General features: G+C 36.5%; 1 protein-coding gene across 1 annotated transcript in view; it reads right to left on the minus strand.

Annotated features, from left to right (window-relative positions):
• LOC140151508 (diuretic hormone receptor-like) overlaps window positions 1-20,020 on the minus strand; it is a 470,017-nt gene extending 449,997 nt beyond the window's left edge. The window contains exon 1 of the mRNA XM_072173868.1: window positions 19,795-20,020. The gene's annotated coding sequence lies outside the window, so the exon portion shown is untranslated. The remainder of the gene's footprint in view (window positions 1-19,794) is intronic.
• Between the last annotated feature and the right edge of the window lie 267 nt (window positions 20,021-20,287).

Here is a 20,287-nt window from a genome sequence, read left to right on the forward strand (position 1 = left end):
GCAGTCCCTAATCGATTCACATAAACCGTCGTAGCCAGGATCAGCTTTCCCGAGTTACATTCGGATCGGGACATTTGGCAGTGTAACTTTCTTGTCCAAAGAAATTAAAAGCTTGCTCAATTTTCCCGAGAACAGCAATTTTTAAAACACTAGGCTATCATACCATCGCACCATACTATTTGAGCTGGAGTAAATATAAGTTATCATACCCAGATATTGAGTACCAAACACACGTACCGGAGCCTTTAAGCAATTCATGGAATGCGGACGTCGTCTTACACTGGTTATTTGAAGTGGGAAGCACAGCAATCATTATATAGGATACATTTTCAGATAATTGAACGATTCAAAAGAATCAAAATTCACTGCTTTAAATGCTCACAAAAACAAAGGAGCTATATTGCATGAGAGAACTCTACGTTGAACTTCATTTTCAACCTCAATACTTCCCTTACTCTCATCAGGAGTTCCGGCAATGCTGCTTAACATTTCGATATATGTTGGAACTTCGGTAGGCACAATTAATGACAACAACGTATCGTATCTCAGTATCTTATTTATCCGATTTTTCTTAGTCGCATGGAATCAATTCTCAATCCAAGTTAATGAGATATATATTTACTGTTGCTACTGCAAAGGCAAATACTAAGGTACTTTCTACTTGTAAGACAAGAACTAGGTCACTTGCAGGATGATAATGACAGTGGCTTAGCTAGGGACAAGAAGGGCATGTGTCCTGGTCGACGTCTTAGGGCCGGCGCCGATTTGATAAATTCAAACACCGCTAAATTGATTCTTCGGCCCGACCATGCGGTAAAATTAAATATTTTTGCGCGCTTCGCGCGCATTTCAACATAAATAGTCACCTTAAACACCATTTTAAGAAAGAAAATTCAACTTGATAATAACCAAATTAGTGGTATTGTACACATTTGTATCAGGAATGATGGCGCTATATCTGCCCCATGGCACCAAAACCCATAGCTACGTCACTGCATGATGACGAAGAGTCTAGTACAATATCACTGACTTGAAATATTCCACTCGTCAGTAGCCAATACAATACGTCTTATTTGACCATATACATCAGGGCACAAGGCTTTCATTTCCTTACCTACAATACAAGTGATTTGCACAGATTGTCTAAATCACGGTACAAAGGTAGAAACTGGGAGCTATGTAAACGTTGTTTTATAATAGTAATTGAACTTGTCGTATGAATGATATTTTTCCAAAGCCCATCCTCTTTGAATTGATTTTAGACCATTGAAGTTGGATGTACTATACACATACAAGTAAATGTCTAAGCTTAATTTGACCAGTACAATCATTTTCATAGATTCACGTTTTCTCAATAATAACATTGTGTGTCTTGTCAGGACCATATTAATAAAGTTTCGAAAATTATTGAAGGGATTGCTTCACACCACAACCACTGGTCACCAGAGGAAGTCAAGTATGCTTAAGGAAAACCAAAAAGGGGAAGGCCCTTGGAGAGGACCAATTGACTTCTGAACATTGGTGACGAAGAGACCATAACAATAATCATCAAGATCTTGCAGGAGGAAGAACCCTCCTCTCAGTGGAATGAGCAAAAGTCATTCTCATATTCAGGAAAGGAGACAAAAAAGGCATTTCAGCTTACTACTCGAGTAATTCTTGCTCGCACGGAAAAGCAGATCGATAATAACCACTCAAGGGAGTAAGCAGGTCAGGCTTCTGGCATCTGACCACCTGCATATGCTAAGCAAAGTGATTAAAAAGCCAAAAGAATAGCAGTTTATCTTGTACTATAGGTTTTGTGAATTACGGAAAAGCCTTCGATCGTCTACACAAGCAATCACTTCTGAGAGACTTAAAAAACATCGATGAGAAGTATTTAACTAAAATCAAAGCAAATATACAAAGAACCCACAGCAAGAAATCTCCTGGACGACATGATAGGTGGAACAGGATGACAAATACAGATTTAAGATAAAATCTGGAGCCCATGATAGTACTATGTTGACTATCCAATCAAAGAAATGGAGGTGGACAGGGCACCTGGTCAGGCGTTAATAAGAGCATGATAAAATAGGATGAGTTGGCAACATTGCTTTACCAGAGAATAGGTCGAGATTGAATGGATTGGAAAGTTGGTGAAGAGGCTTCCCTCCTTCAGTGAAATGTAGTAGGCTGACAAAAAAGGACGAGTTGTGTTTACAGGCCAGAGTGGCTATCTTTCTTTTAAAGTGATTGAGCCAGACTCTATAATGTTGCTGGGATATCGCTACACCCCCTTCACAGCGAGTCTGTTACATTCCGGGCATTAAATAAAGCCGGTACCCGTTTATACACATGGGTGGAGAGAGGTATTAGGGGTGAAGAGCCTTGTGTAAGAGCACAACACGTTGAAGCCGCGGGTAATGGAATTTACGACTTCGAATTACCTCGCGATTATGAGTCCGTGCGCAAAGCAAAGTGGTACGTAAAGATCTTCTTTTAGCATTATCCCTCTCTGTCTTTAGCTGGATAGTTTTGTCAATGAGCCCTAAATGCTCCGTAGATATATTCATTTAAATCACACGAGCATGATTTAAAATGTATGTAGAAACCGATACGCGATACATTAAAGACAGATTCCATGGAGTGATAACACAATTGATGTGTTTTGCTCCAGATAGTACAGAATAAAGTACATGTGGTGTGCAAGCGGGTACACACTGCAAACGATGCATGATTCCAAGATTAGACTCGGCACAATTATCTCAAGCCTTAATGCATTCACACAAAGTATGATTAAATGCGTTAATCTCAAGACCATTTGCAACGTAGTTTTCAAATAGTTACCGTGTATACGTTCCTTTACATTATTTAACACAGACGTGGTCTGCGCTCTGCGTAAGGAAATGGATAAAACTAAAAGGTCCAAAATGTAAGCTAAGTAGTCTTTTGTCGCTGCATCAACACAGAAGTAATAGACAGACTGCTACCACTCCTTATCAAATTATCCAAGGCTCACCTGCATCTCACAGGTCAAAATCCTGCCAATATACCGATAACCTAATTTAAACGATTTAGTGATGTCGCATCGATGTTGCTTCGTTTTCAAAAGATGCTGGAGGCCATCGTATGATATCTGACGAGAGACCGCATTGGTTTACGATTACCAGAATATGTGAACCTTATTTGTCATCAATCAATTATAGTATTATTTTATAACGAAACTTGCCAGAACATTTTATTCAAACTGAATCAAGCGGGCTCTCGAGGTCATTACAAAACAGTAAGCTCGGAAACTTAACGGCCTTTATATAGGTTGCGGAAACATTCTCCTTAAATAAAATCTGATCTCAAAATACATTCAAATGCTTACTTTTATTGTATGATACCAAAATATGTTGTCTTCTCTTTAATGATATGCGAGCTTAAACGAACAGATGTTAGAAATAGCAATGTATTTGTATCTCTTCCCATATTAAAGACTATATTTTATTAGATTATGAAAATATTAATTTCAAATACAGCATAACTTGAAATTGAGATCTTGATATGTAAAATGCCATTCAATTATAAACAATATTCATGTCAAAACATTGGTGAGCAATTTAACTAAAAATTAAGATAATGATATGTAAACGAATACTGCACCATAAATATCCGAAAACGATACTTCTGAAGATAATAATTATGGTTTAACTGATCAAAAAGATGGAAATATGCCAACAACAGACCGACGAAATGATACTACGAGACTGTCTCATGATTGGAAATAATGATAACATAAGAAAAATGTAGAGAGGGTAAAAACATACACCACTGCTTTATTTTGATAATTTCCCTGTGAGCTCGCGGTTTTATAGACACGTATTACCTCGTTCTTCAGGCGTTCATGTTCAGTTTCTATTCTGAAAACGTTTTCATCTGTATATTCTTCTCATTATTGGAATATTATTTCATATCACTTTTATTCAATGATTTCCAAATTAATTAAATTCAAGGTAGCTCGCGCAACCGGCACAAGTTTATTGAGTTTTATGTATTGAATGGTAAATTCTGCGTAACAACTGAAAATAATACTTTTATATACTGCTTGATATTGTGATTTAATATGCACCTATGACAGGGGAAGCCATAAGATAATTGTCGTTTCTAAATATAGAAAACATCGCCACTGTCCTTTTTTTTTTTTTCAGGATAGAAAAACCGGATTTACATAGCACAATTCTCAACGTGGACTACGAGAAACCTTACTCGACCTAATCAGTGCCACTCCACTAATAAGCACCTATAAAGGATTTGTGGCGTGAACACTGCCAGGCCCCCTTTTCACTAAAGCAAAAAATTATCTTTTTAAGTTAAATTTTAAGGATATTGACGAAATTCCTATGTTCATTTCATAATTTCGCCCCAGAAAATGACAGACTTAAGTGCCCGAGGCTTATTATAAAAACATAAATTAATAATCACAATTAGGTTGCGAGCGGGTAAACTGACACAATTAGCGGGAAATTTGCGGGGCTCTAACAAATATCTTTACGATGATGGCACCACTACAGCATAACCTTCCACTACAGGTCTTTGCTGACAGTAATAATAAGTATGCCAACGATTCTTTTATAGTGATTCTAAAGAGGAGCATGATGGGACCCTACTAGTCAGTAGCATCTCTCTATTGGATTTGATATTGACAGCACCGACTAGCAGGTTAAATGAGGGGGCCCACTTGAGGTTCTTGTGAAACCTAGAGCAGATAACGGTAGTAAATACGGAGTAAGGTGGCAGCGGGGAACAGGCTCCGACTCGAAAGGTAGCGGGTTCGACTCCCAATGACTGTGTAGCGTTGTAAGTAAAGCACTCGATTACCCCTCTCCACCCATGTGTATAAATAGTCTGGTATAATACGGGAATTTAATGATGACCTCCACAGGACTCTACCAAACCAACCTTTTTAGCTTCCTTTTATGGTCCTATAACACATTCAAGATGCTAACAAAAAATAATTCTCGGCACTCCGGCCATATTCAAGGTTAAAGGTCAACACAGTGGTCAAATTTTAAAGTTGTTCAAATCTGGTTAACAAGCACACCGAATTATTTCTCTCATTGCAAGGATTCAGAAAAAGTATAGTTTGACCCACCTGCGACATACCGTTCTTGAGTTATAAGCAAACAGGTCCAATTTTAGGGGTAGTCAGTTGTTGTTGTTTTTTGGGTTTTTTTGGTTTGCCACACGGGGGACAAAAATTAAAATTGCTCCGATTTCAACGAAAATGGTCTCAAATTGCTCGTCAAGTAAAAACAAGTGATCATTCTCCTAAATGACAGAATCTCTCAACAGCACATACAGTATCGTTCATAATAGGTGATCACCATCAAAAATGTCATGTATACTCTAGAAGACGCCTTACAATGATAAGTATAATAATAAATGTCGTTAATGAAAACCAAGGTGTTATCGTAAATCCCTAAAAGATACACGCATGACATAGGATACAGGACTTACATGGACTTAAGGGTAGACGAGGTATCGAAGCAACCTAAAAATCGATTTTCATTATCTATATCAATATATTATTGAAAATTAACGCCTTGATGTTTTGCAAAAGTTCATTCTACAAATCATATACTTTGCAAACTTGCTTAATTTATTGTTGTTAATGAGTTATGTACGTTTTACAAAAGTGTTGTTGTTTCAGCCCTCTTTACAACGTAACTCAAGAACCGCAGCACCTATAAAAGTGTATCTGTGATATTTTAATTCTTCTACACGCTCGCTATGAATTGAGCAATGCAGTTTTTGCCAAAGCTCACTACCATTCGTAAGATGCTGTGAACTACCAAATCACAACAGTTTAAAATAATTAATAACCTTAAAAGGTAACATAATACATACACGTCTGCTTGATCTAATGCATAATCGAATTGTACCATTACAAATAACGATGCTTGCACCTGTTAAACTACAAACGTTAAAAATAAAACAATTTCCCTTTTTTGCCTAATGCCAATCAGACTTGTGCCATCAAAAGTACAATGAAACTACGCGTACATTATCTATTCATCAGTTTCCATATGTTGTAACTGACAATGCAGATGAGGGAACAGGTGTCTCGTTAATAATGAGCTATGGTTATTGGATATTCACATTACTACCATTTTGTAATTAAGGTATGCTTAATTCATTGGGTGTTTTCACGCAACTAGTGGCTTTTAATATTTGACAAAAAATACATGATAAAAAAGGGTTAACAAAATAAAACATGGCATAAAGATGTGTATTGAAACACATTTCACATGTTTCAGGTATTCTAGTGTAAACAAATGCATTGATAACACAAGGATACTCGTCCTACTTTTTCCCTAAACTTCCTGAATAATCCAATCTGACAACTTTGATCTCTAACGCCCGAGTCGGTTATCCGGTGTGGCATTGGCCTTAGCTACCCCAGTCTTTTCCCCGTCTATAATATGGTCATTCTTCTGCACTGGGATGTCCGATTTATTGACAGTAAATTGTTATGATTTTCGAATGACTCGTGTTCGCACAATTCATTGTCAATAAATCGGCCATCACAAGCCATGTGCAGGAAAATGATCATTATAGACTGGAGAGAAGCTAAGGTAGTAGGCCAAGAATGCAGGTAGATATAAACAACTAAATAAATAGACTAAAAAATTACTTTTAGAGCAATGTTACCGTAAGAGCTTGGAATTTCAGCGTGACATATCAATATTATTATAGTATTTATTATGCAAATAAACAATTTCAATGGCCCGTGAGCTAACCTTTTGTTTTCCATTCCCAATTTATCGTGATGAAGGCCGCGCATTTATACATGAATGAACTTCAAAAGAGGTCTAGGGCTCATGTGTTATGTACTACTCGTGAACATTTTCATTTATTGTACGCCCGCTGCCTTAGAAATCAATTTTGTTTCGAACGGGGGAGGACCCGTACGAGCCCGCATTTTACCAACACAATTTCTCTTTTTTCAGGAGAACTACGAATAAAAAAATTGCAACGAGTGTCAACTTGTAATGTAATAATTATTGTCTTCGAATGGAGATACACTTGTTTTTGCAATAGATATGCCCTTTAAATTAGTTGAATAACATTTTACCAAATAATATTAGCCAACTTTTGGGTCACATGTGAGCAAACAAACAGTGCGTTGGTGACAATATGTTGACCTAAATTGGATACATTTTCCCAAATCAAAAAACTTTGACCAACATTTTCCCTACCGTTTAAACTATCGCCCTATAGAGTATATATATTTGCAAAATAAATATATGGAAAGTCTGGTAACATCCAAACTTAGTGTGGAGTTGCCTACAAGGGCTTGTCCTAGAAGCATGATCTACAGTAGAATAGTAAACATGTAGAAGACCAACTCATTCGTTTGTCTTTGTCGGAATCATCCTAAAATGGTTTGATAGACCTAACTCACAAAGGGCAAATTAACGAAAATCTCTCATCACTGACTTTATCACTGTTTGTTGTACAACAAGGTTTTGTCCTTGCATTTGTAGGACTACAACTGGTACTCTCATTTCCACATTTGCCTTTTTCAAAGTATGGCTTTAAGCAAAATGATGAATAGTGTGTTTATACTTGACAAAAGTTCAACATTTATTTGCTCGAGGTTAACCTTGAAAACCTGAACACGATAGCTGGTTTCGTGTTAGATCTTATTTCATGTGTAACATAAAGAGACATTGAGGGTAAATACACTTCATGGTAATACAAAACCTTGGAGACAATTTCACTGATTCAAAAGTTTAAAATAAAATATTTTTGTTTACTTTTGAACACTGACAAATAAAGCAGTAAAGCTACATTTCATATGTGTTCAGCCTCACTTTAAAACTTTCATTCAGATACTTCCTTTACACTGAAAAGTAGTTCCGATTTTAGCATTTCAAACAGGTATAGAATCTAACTTACCCGTTGTCCTTTAAATCAATTCCCAAGGTAGGCTACTGATATCCACATGATCTCTCCAAACGCAACAAAAATGTACTTTTCACTTGTAAGATAAGAGCAGACAAATTAAGTCGCTTGAAGGATGATGATGACAGGTTACAAGTGCACTATCAACGACCTGAAGATTCCAATCGTTCGTCACCTACTCTTATATAACACAATATACCTCGAGTATAGACATACATATAACATACAGCATAAGGAACAATGCAGACGTTAAAGCTCCATGCCATCAGTTCCTACTCAGTTACGTGGTCGAAAGTTTGGTTTATTGGGCGGTAATCGAACAAAAAGCAAAAACAAAATGGTCCTTAATCGTATCTGGTTGAGTAGCAGTGAATTCATATAGCAGATCTCCAAGTACTAGGTGAGGTTGGCATTAAATCCAGTAATGGTGGTGCTGATTTGTAAGTATTCCAGCGTAAAGTAATACAATGCGGATAAAGGTATACCAACACCGCTGATTTCCAGAGAGATCATTATATTTCCACGTCAATATAATTCCACATAGTGATTACACCAGACCGGACAAGTATTTTCACTGCCATTAAAGCGATTGACATTGGTAATAATTCACATCATCATTAATATCCATGATCGTTTTAAATCTGCGGTAATTATATTCCATACTGTAATACAATTTGTTATGAATGGCATGACATTGTAATATTTTGGTTTAGTTTTTTGGGCGAAGGAAGATTTAATTCGGATACAGAATTTGAGATAAAGATTTTTAGTAAACTAAAGGCATTACCGATAATGATTAATAATTGTAACTCTTAACATTCCAAGGTACATAACTTGGACTAAGATTCCTAAATGAAGTCACTTCAATTTCGATTATATTTAAACAGTCCACTCACTCTTTGCCATTTGAATACATTTGTTATTTTATAATACACATTACACACACGGTTAAGGTTAACGTCTGTTTACAGTTGTGTTTTTAGATATTTTGTAAATACCAGTCCTTTATCCACAAGTGGATCCGAACTAAGGCACATGATTTGCACAGGTTGTCAAAATCACGGTACAAAGGTAGACCCTAGGAGCTATGCAAACAGTGTTTTATACCGCATTTGAACTTGTCGTGTATGAATGGTATTTGGATATGGATGGTATATATATATCTTTAGACAGCGATCAGTTTCAGATTATTGAAGTTCAGTGTACTACACATGTACCAGAAACATTGCTGAGCTTCTGGCCAATACAATGTGGATCGTCTTAATATATACAGACTTGACATTTATTACTTGGGTTGTGTCAGGAGATGGTGTAAAATAATTGTTTTACAGAAAATGTGCTTTCCATTAGCTAACATTATGGCGCTCATAATGTAGTGGATTAGCCTAAAATGGCGGGTTTAAGGAGATTGAATTGGATTTTTTGTGGGGGTAAAATTTCTGAATTTGAGCAACATTATTCTGATATTATCAATTTTTTTTTATGTTTAAGGTGATATTTACTGAACCTAAATACCAATAAGTGTTCCTCAGAACTGAAATGCACTTGTAATTGACCAGTTTTGAAAGTGGGAGGAGCTTTTAAAATATGGCTCTTAAAAGTGGTAAGCACTCAGAAAGTTTGAATGGCCCCCTTATGGCCAGATGTTATAAATTTACTGTACACAAAGAAGCAATGTGAGTTCATTGGACAACCAGGAATCCGCGCAGTTGTTTTTGTACCGTAAGTTTATAACATTTGACCCCCGGGGCCATTCAAACTTTCTGAGTACATACCACTTTTGAGAGAAATGTTTTATATGCTCCTCCCATGTTCAAAAATTGGTACATTGCCAGTGTATTTCAACTGTGATAAATGTCAATTGTTGACAAAGTTTAGGAAATATTATTATTATTATTATTATTATTATTATTATTATTATTATTATTATTATTATTATTATTATTATTATTATTATTATTATTATTATTATTATTATAACACATTTATAAAGCGCATAAACGTAAAAAAAACATCTCAATGCGCTAACAAGCAAAATGACAAAAGCAACAAACAAAGAGTACTCATTACAAAAAACATGACAGAAGTTAAACAAGGAAAGCAATTTTGTACAGGTGGGTTTTTAGGTGCGATTTGAATTGAGCAAGAGTATGTGATTTGCGGATCTGTTCCGGAAGTGCGTTCCACAGTATTGGGGCGGACAATTTGGAGATGATCATTGGGACGCACATTACCTGCCCAAAAGGCCACGAGGTGGAATATAAAGGCTGATCAATTCAGACAAATATGTAGGAGCAATACCGTGGAACGCCTTGTACGTGAGGAGGAGGATTTTGAAGTGGATTCTTTTCTCAATTGGGAGACAGTAAAGTTGGTCGCGAAGAATGGGGGTTATGTGATGCCGCTTTTTGGTAAGTGAAATTAGGTGAGCGGCCATGTTTTGGATTCTCTGAAGTTTGTTTATGTCTTTCTGTGGGAGACCGTGGAGGAGAGAATTGCAATGATCTAGCCTGCTGATGACAAAAGCCTGGATGAGTTTGTGAGTGGAGTCAGGGTCAAGGTATTTGCGCAGCTTCCCAATCTTGCTCAATGCAAATGTAGCGCCGCGGCACAAGGTATTGACATACTTGTCCATCCTAAGATGTTGATAAAAAACTGCACCAAGATTTCACACTGTGGTGGGTGTAGGATTGACAGCAGCTTCACCCACACTGATAGAAGATAATTGGTGAGGCGTTGCAAAACCAGAAGTGAAATGAATGATTTCTGTTTTGCTATCATTAAAACAAGAAAATTAGAGGACATCCATGTTTTATGTCCTTGACACAATTCTCAATTTTCTCTATAGCGCTGTCCTGATTTTTGACATTGACATTGAAACTGATATACATTTTTGACATTGAAACTGATATACAGTTGAGAATCATCTGCAAACTTCATACAGGAGAGTCCATGGGCAGTAATAATGCTCTCCAGGGGGCAGTATAGAGAATAAAACAAATGGGACCACACACCGACCCCTGTGGCATACCATATTTTATCTCCACAGGTAAGACAACACACTATCAACAAGGGCACTTTGACTCCTGTTTTGAAGATACAAGGAGAACAAGTTGAGTGCAGAGCCTCCGACACCATAGCGTGATTTTAGACGATTAATAAACACGTTATGGTCTATGGCGTCGAAGGCTGCAGTTAAGTCTAGGAGGACTAGAATGGTCTCACCACCTTGTTTATCAAGACCCATGAAGATGGCATTATACACACGAGTTAAGGCAGTCTCAATACTATGGTACTGCCTGTACGCCGACTGAGAAGAAGCAAAAAGTTTGTTAGAGTTTAAATACTCAACATACTGCTTCATAGCACAGCGCTCTATGACCTTACTCAGAAATGCCAAGTTAAAAATAGGCGTGTAATTTTTCATTGTTTTTGGGTCGAAACTGGGCTTCTTCGGGATCGGCGTAACAAGGGCAGATTTCAGAACATTGGGAAAAACATCCGTTTTAAGAGACATATTGGTAATTGCAGTGATATGTGGCAAAAGCAAGTCTAGATTGTCTGCTATCAAACAAGCAGGAAGGGGATCAAGGGAACATGATTTAATTTTTGATCCCTTCATAATTTCCAAAACCTCGTTTTCAGTCACTGGGCAAAATTTGGTAAAAGAGCTACTACACGATTCCTCGGTGAGCCCTGCATCTGAGCAATGTTTTGCATTAAGAGTGCAACGGAGAGTCCTAGCTTTGTTGCCAAAAACTCCGCAAAATCTTGGACAAGATTCTCCTTAGAGCTGTGGGAGGGGAGCACCTGCTTTGGTATATATCACCTCAAACCCCTATAAAGTCGATAATAACAGAAAAAATTTCGCACTCAACAACATCTTTGACCACCTCATCACGCCCTTTATGGTGCTTCCTGTTGTCTATAAAAAGAAACAGTCAGATGTGATGAGTTGTCAGTCTGATGAAACCACTAGCGTAGCGGTGAAACGTTACTAAAATGTGAGTACACATCATCATTTTACATTGTTAGAAATTGTTATTCGGAGTAACTATGGATGCCAGCTTTGATTATAATACATAGGCCTATACGTTATATAACATACAAACTTTAGTATCCCAATCTGTCTGTGATCGTCAGGACTGTTTCGTAAAACTGTATATTTTCCAAGTCCAAGTAAAACACACTTAAACGTCAAACGTGTCGTTAAAGCCATATTATAACATTTGCTGAGGAGGACGTCCTCAATATGTTTCAAAATGCTATTTTTTACACGATTGTAATATAAACTGCTCCAAAAAAGAAACTTACCAGGTAAGAAATTTGTCTGTCAAATTCAAACGACAAATTGTGTTACACTAAATGGGATATGAGTGGAAGCAGTGTTAATTTACGCGAATTTTGACACCTCATTTGTTGCAAACGGATGAGTATTTTTGAAGTTATGCTTATTTAACCGAACCTATCCACTGGAATGAAAGTTGCACTCATACCACTTGAGATGGTTGGCAGCAACGCTCTGCAGGGTCTATTGTTCTATTGTTTCCGATTAGAGCGCTGACATATTGGAAAATGTTGCCAATCAATATTCATGAGAGTGTACATTCAACGTCCAGTTTGCGAAATTGGGTGAGTTGTGGTTGGTTGGTGTGAAATGCATCTGACTGGGCGTTTTAATTACGTAACGAATAAAGGCATTGATATCATCGAATGGCTGCCCAGTGCTGTTATGTGTTTAGTTATTATATAGGCCTAATAATTATTATTAAATGTATTCATCATTCCTTTCTTTTCCCTTCTATGTACTTATTCTTTCCTAGGCCTACACTTTAACACTCCCTCGCTCTCATTGTCCCCTCTCACCCTCCCTCTCTCATTCCCATCATTTTCCTTATATTTCTATTTATCTACTGGTCTTTATTATATCTTTTTATTTCTCCCTTCCTCCAGCCCTCTCTCATTCTCCATATCCCCTCCTCCCTCTTCCTCCCTCCTCCCCTCCCAAGACTTCTCACAGATGTGAATCTGCCCCTCCCCAACCCCTGCCCTCTTTGGGTACGCCACTATTTCTATACCAATCTCCTTCCTAAAATAAAATTAAATGGAAATTTCTTAAAAACAACCTTTATAGGCCTACACTTATATATACTTACATGTATACGTATAGCGAATATAGATATGTGGAAATGGCAGCCTTCATACATTCCAATGTGTAATCGATCAACAAGAGCATTCAATTTATTTAAATGAAACGCCTAACGTCAGGTGGGTGGTAAAGATGATTGCATCGACAGCTAAAGCCTCCTTATAGACTTCAGGCCCACACAAGCACACATTTGGAATACGTGAGTACAATGGTACCACTTTACACATGACTGCCCTTACACATGACTGTAGTGTGGTCACTTATTGATACTCGCCTGTTGTGTAGAGCGTTAATATGATGCTGGATCAGTGACCAATTTAATGGTGGAACCCCTTTATTCGAAACAATGGTACCACTTTTATGAATAGCCTGTCGCAACTTCTAATCGGCATCAAACGAACAAAAGATTATATAATCTATTGCGACTCTATTTCTATTTAAAACCTCTTTGGTTGGCAGTATACAGGTGTAATCAGTGCTCTCCTCTTCTTCTTTGCATGACTAACTTTCCTATTGCTTCTTGTGAGGATGAAGAATGATCATCCTTTCATGTGTCTGTTTATTGTGTGAATTCATTGGGGCGGACCTGCAACTTTCAAATTTGATAGTAGGCTTGTTCAAATGAGCATAACTTCAAAAGTTTTGATCTGTTTGCGACAAATGAGGTGTCAAACTCCGCGTAAATGTACACCGCTTCCACTCATATGCTATTCAGTATAATACGATTTGTCGTTTGAACTTGACAGACGAATTTCTTACCTGGTAAGTTACTTTTTGGGACCAGTTTACTTTATTAAACTAACATGCCCTGCAAAAATCAAAATTTTAGGGGCTGTAGTTTTGTCAAAATTCGCGATTTTGAATAAAACGCACGAACCGTCGTTATATTATTACGATGGAAATATTAGTCGAACGCGTACACGATGTTCACATCACTGTACGTACACGGCGTGTGGGATGGTACACACACATCAAAGGCCCGTGCAGTAGCACAACCGAAGGAGTGACATACATTGGCGACATCTGCACTGGTACCAAATAATAATCTATTTTTTATGGAAATGTTATAACATGGCTTTAACTACCAGTTATATATCAATGCTAATGTTGATGTGCTGATCTTTGAACAGCTGTTGTTGATCGTTGTTTTACGCGTAAAATAATGTGTCGCCCGTGTTATATGAGACGATAGATGCACGACAGCGGCTTTATTCTCATTCTTAAACACTTCAATTCAAGTAAAAATATGATAAGTATTACTAATTTTAATCAAAGTAAATCCTACATTTTGCAATGAATTATACCTAGGGCTTAAAATCGACCAGTCCCGTTGTTGCTATGCGCCTCCGATTGGTTCAAATTGCGAGTATCGATGCACACGCGCTGTGATATCGTGTCATATCACACGGGTAAGAATCAATAAGATTGCAGGAACATTCTCAAGTGTTTAAGAATTCTCCATCAACAGGTCGTAAAAGAATGACTCAGCTTATATTGGCCCTCGTCTACAAATTTTAGGTCTTTTGGGGGAAAATGTATATCTTCAATACGAAGGTCAAATTTTTCCTCCCAGCTATTACACTTTAAGTACATATATTATAAGATTTGAAAATACTTCGAGGAATGATATATATCAAAAATCAAAGAAATATATATTTTTATAATTTGCTATATAATTATTTGAGACATTTCTCGTACTTAGAATGCAATTTGGTGTGTCTGGTGTGCTCTCAGTTCTCACAAAAAATACTGTGCAAACGTTGCTATCCGATTAGTTAAAGTGATTAATGTTATCTCCTGAAGGCAATGTCATGCATAAAGTTAAAGCAATGCCACATGATATGCTGCATGAATTCAAGCTCAGAGTGTGTTTTTTCGACTCACAAAACTTTGTCTCTATGCCCTGTAGATATTATGATAGACATCACAAGAGTATGACATAAAATGCCTATAGAATCCGATAACGCGATACATTAAAAACAGATTACACGAGTGATACCATAATTGAGGTGTTTTGCTCCAGATATTTAAATATAAAAAGTCCATGTGATGAGCAAGTGGCTAGACCCTGCAAAAGACGCATAATCTAAGATTATCTCAAGCCGTATTGCATCAAGTTTGTTTCTATGCATTACTCTATAGACCCTTTTTGTAACGTATGTTTGAAATAGTTTAAACAATAATATAAACAATATAAACGTGGTCCCCTGTAAGCTCCTGTATGCTATTCGCAAGGAAATGGGTAAAAGGTCCAAAATGTGGGCCAAATAGTCTTTTGATGCTGCATCAACACATAAGTAATAGGCAGACTACTACCACTCCGTATCAAATTATCCAAGGCATCTCATAGATCAAGATCCTGTCAATATACCAATAACCTAACGATTTAGTGATGTCGCGTCGATGTTGCTTCGTTTTATAAAGATATCTGACTCTACCAATCATATAATATCTGACGAGGGACCACACCTCTTGCTTTTACTTTTCTAAGTTAATATTTACGATTATCAGTCTGTGAACCTTATTTATCCTCACTCAATGATGGTGTTTTTATGAAACTTATGGTCTGAACAGTTGCCGCAACTTTTTATTCAAAGTGATTGAATCGGGCTCTTCATGACCATGCAAAATAATAAATTCCAAAACATAAGGGCCCTAATTTAGGTTGCAGAAAAAAAAACCTTGAATAAAGCGCAACATTTCAAATCCTGCCATCACATAATGAAATAGCATCGGTCCATAACAATGTAATAATATATTTAAATGCTTACTCGTCTTGTATGATACCAAATTATTTGTCATTATAGCCGATCCTTGAAATACCAATGAATGTATCTCTGCCTACATTGTAAGACATTGTTAAAGTGCAATTAGATTATGAAAATATTAGTTTAAAAATAAAACGCGTTTTCTGATGAAAACTAGAAATTGAGATCTTGACATGAAAAAATGCAATTAAATTATAAAATTATTTATATCAGTACATAAGTGAGTAATTTAACTACAAAATGATATGTAAACGAATACTGCACCATAAATATCAGGAAACCGATACTTCGGAAGGTGATAATATTGGATTAAAAGATCGAAAAGATGGTAAATTATTTTGAACTACAATCTAGGCAACTGGACTTACGTTTTTGAGTGGGAAATTTTCACGTTCTATCCTGAACGCATCATCAGCCCGACTGATCTTCTGGCGGTAAAAGTTCATTGACCTGTGAAACGGATGTTGTAGTATCACAGGTCACCTTCGAGTTCAACCTGAGAGGGATCTTCCTAATCGCTGAACTGTAGGCCCCGGCCAAGTTGTGACGTAGGCCGCCTCCCCTGTTCAGTGAAGGGTCCTCCCGTTTCACGTAAATTGCGTTCAGGATAGAACGTGAAAATTTCCCACTCAAAAACGTAAGTCCAGTTGCCTAGATTGTAGTTCAAAATAATTTATTATTGACTACCTGGATGAATGATAATCTTCACAAACGTATCGAAAAGATGGAAATATTCTAACAACAGCCCGACGATATACTATTACTAGATATACGGAACCTAAGGCTTGTCTCATGATTAATGATAGCAAAAGACGCAAATGCATAGAAGAAAAACATACACCACTGCTTTATTTTGATAATTTCCCCGTGAGCTCGCGGTTTTATAGAGACGTATTACCTCGTGCTTCAGGCGTTCATGTTCAGTTTCTATTCTGGAAACGTTTTTATCTGTATATTCTTCTCACTACTGGAATATTACTACATCATTTTTATCATCTTTTTTACATCATTTCAACCGGGTGGTATGAAATGTAAACCTTGGAAATTGGCATAATATGTGCCCATAGTTTTATTAATCTGTTGAAGTAGGATTTTTAATTGCTGTGTGGTATATTGTGTACACGCATTGGCCATACATATTGTTAATTAAAGGCACACACAAATTAGCCTTTTACCACTCTCAAACCATATGTCTAGTCCGTGAAGTTTTGAATAGGCCAGTGTGTCACTTTTAAAACTGGACCTTCGTCTAATCAAATGCTTGTGACTTTGCTTCTTGAAGTCACATTGGATTCAATGGGGTGTCAAAATGTGCCGGATTAGATAGTGCATATATTAAAAAAACAAAGTTACCCCAATGTAGTTCAGTTGTGAAATTGTGATATTTTTTCAAGTGTAAGGATACTTTTTTGGAGCAGTATAATACATAATACATAATCGAACTGTACCGATCAAATAGGGACGCTTGTTATATAAACAACAAACTGTACAAATAAAATATCTCCCACTTCTGCCTAATGTCAATCAAAATTGTGCCATCAAAAGTACAATAAAACTACGCGTACATTATCTATTCATCATTTTCCATATGTTGTAACTGACAATGCAGATGAGCCGAACAGGTGTCTCATTAATAATGAGATATGGTGATTGGATATTCACATTACTACCATTTTGTAATTAAGGTATGCATCATTCATTGGGTGTTTTCACACAACTAGTGGCTTAATTATTACGAATGCAGAGTGAGAGAAAACGGATAACCAATGCTAAGCATGACATTACGATGTATTTTAATCGTACGCAGTTTCATATTTTTTAAATATCCTACCTAAACTTAATGAATGATCCAATTTGATCTGTAACGCCCAGAAAGAAAGGGGCCGCGAGTCATTTTATAGAACTAGATACTTCTGTTGATATGTAGATTAGATAGCATACATTTATATTATCACTGTGAATAACAAATTATTAATGGTCGCTGAATACTGCTGTTGCAGATTCTCAACTTAAAGCAACGCCATTTTCAATGCAAACCACAAAAAAAAAATATTTCGGCTTGTATCCACATGTTCTGTTTCATGACGCGTTAATCTACTATACTTTTATCAGTACCAAATATGCGGAATTTTAGGTTCCGTAAGTTCATCGGGATTGTCAATAGATATCATTTGTAAAGTTTCTTGTAAACTTATCACTCATGGGAAAGCCGCTCTTTGTAGAGGGTCCCCTTTTGAGACCTTTAGCAGACTATGAGTGTTATTGGCGGTACATTAAAAATGTCCGCGCAGCGTTTGTTGCTGCTACAAAGGCATCAACATCAGGGGCATAATATGTCATTTATTGACCTTTATTGCCGTATTCCCGACTTTGACCTCAAGAACGATATGTCGCGCAGATAGATCTATACTTTTTCTGAATTGTTGAGGTGAGAGGTATACTTTGACATGTTTTTTAATCAAATTTTAACAAGTTTAAAATGTGTAACCCTGTGTCAACCTCTGATTGGCCTTGCTCGATTATAGCCACTTGTTACTTTTTGGAGCAATCTAAGGAGCCTTTAAGTTTGTTTGAGTATGGGGAATACATAGGCAGTGTTACTAGCTGGCCCAGTCTATCATGTCTACTCCCCATTCCAGAAAAATACAACACTATTTTTTTGGGGATTAAAAAATATTATCAAGTTCTGCCAAATGAAACATAGCTCAATCCTAATCATGCAATTAGCACTAACTGGAGATAAAAGAAACAGTGTATTATTTTTACCAATTTCTTGACAAAAGAGCCATTAACACGCGAGTCTCAAAAATCAAAGACTTAAAAAAAGTTTTACCATTCAAAATAGTGAGTATATGCCCAAATTTTACTCTAATATTCATTACTTTGTTTTACTTTAATTAATTGATAATAAGGATGAAACCTGTTTTTGTCAAATAGTAGAATGCATAATTATATTGAAATTAGACTTCGTCTTACGATTAGAATTAGTTTTACGATTTGATTGACACAGGTTATTAAAACACCCTAAAAATGCACGTCTGGGCCCCAACTTAATACATTTGGCCAAATAGTGAAATTTAACTTTCATTGCCAGTTGATAATATTTTAATAATCTAAAAAAAATGAATGTTGTATTTTTCTGGAATGGGGAGTAGATATGTTTATACAGTTTATGTGTATGGGATATAAAGAACGTGACTTTCTATTTCTAATAATAAGCGCGTAACATTTCATTCAAAACAAACCTATATAACTAAAACAGTACGTATATGACTGTAATTGTATACAAATAATGAATCAGCTTTCAAAGACTCGTAAATGTCAAAAATACCAAACATGAAATGGCATAACACTTCACGAACTAAAGACCTCTGAACTTTATTAAATTTTCATTCGATAAATTCTTGAGCTATCTGGTTGAAGCTTGTCTTCCTGTATCAAAGGTATATTACTCAATAGGTTTATCCTCTCTGCTCTGCTCATACTATGTTGTTATTACATTATTGTTTTCTGAAAACCCATACTGGAGCCAAATATAGTAATATTATAGGATCATCCTAACATTACATTGACTTTTTGTTATTGCTTACATGTATATTTCAACCAAACAAGTTTGCAAAAGTAGTCACATATTTTAAAAGTTAACCTTGAGATCCAGGACGAAACGTCGCGTCGTGCGTAATTTCAGGTGTCAATATATATTTGGGATAAATAAAATAAATAAATAAATACATTCCATGGCAATGCAAAACCATGGAGACAGTTTGAATGACACAAAAACTGATTAATAAAGCATTTTATAATAATATATACTGCCAAATACACCTGCAAAGCTACAAGATAAAAGACTTCCGGTTTTAACACATTTCAATACATTTATAACAGAATTTGAAAATAAACCAAAACAAAATTACTAAAAACAAAGTATTGAATCTCACTTACCCGTAGTCCTTGCAAATCAATTCCCAACCCAAGCTAATGATATTCACGGGAGGTATCCACTGAAAACGCAAGAATAAGGTACTTTCCACTGGTTAAGGAATAACAGCAAAATTAGGTCGCTGATAGTGACCAAGATTCAAGTAGAATATCAACGGCTTAAAACATTCCACTCCATCGTAGCATATACGTCTTATTTCACAAAGTGCACATCAAGTATATGCCTATATAATATAAAGCATTAGCAATGCGTTTTAGTTACAGACGTGTTCCACCATCAGTTCCTACTCTGCTACGTGGTAGAAAGGAGACAAGCTTTTTTTGGAAGCGGAAATCGATCAAAAGCAAAACAAAATGGTGCTTAATCGTATCAGATAGAGACATGCGTAGCAGTGAATTCAAAGAGTAAATTCCCAAGTGTTGGATGGAGTTGGTAGTGGTGGAATTGCAACTTGAAAACTTAATTTGTAAGTCTCCTGGCGTATGTGATAGAATG

The sequence above is a fragment of the Amphiura filiformis genome, chromosome 4, assembly GCF_039555335.1.
Source record: "Amphiura filiformis chromosome 4, Afil_fr2py, whole genome shotgun sequence".
In the NCBI taxonomy this organism is placed as follows: Eukaryota; Metazoa; Echinodermata; class Ophiuroidea; order Amphilepidida; family Amphiuridae; genus Amphiura; species Amphiura filiformis.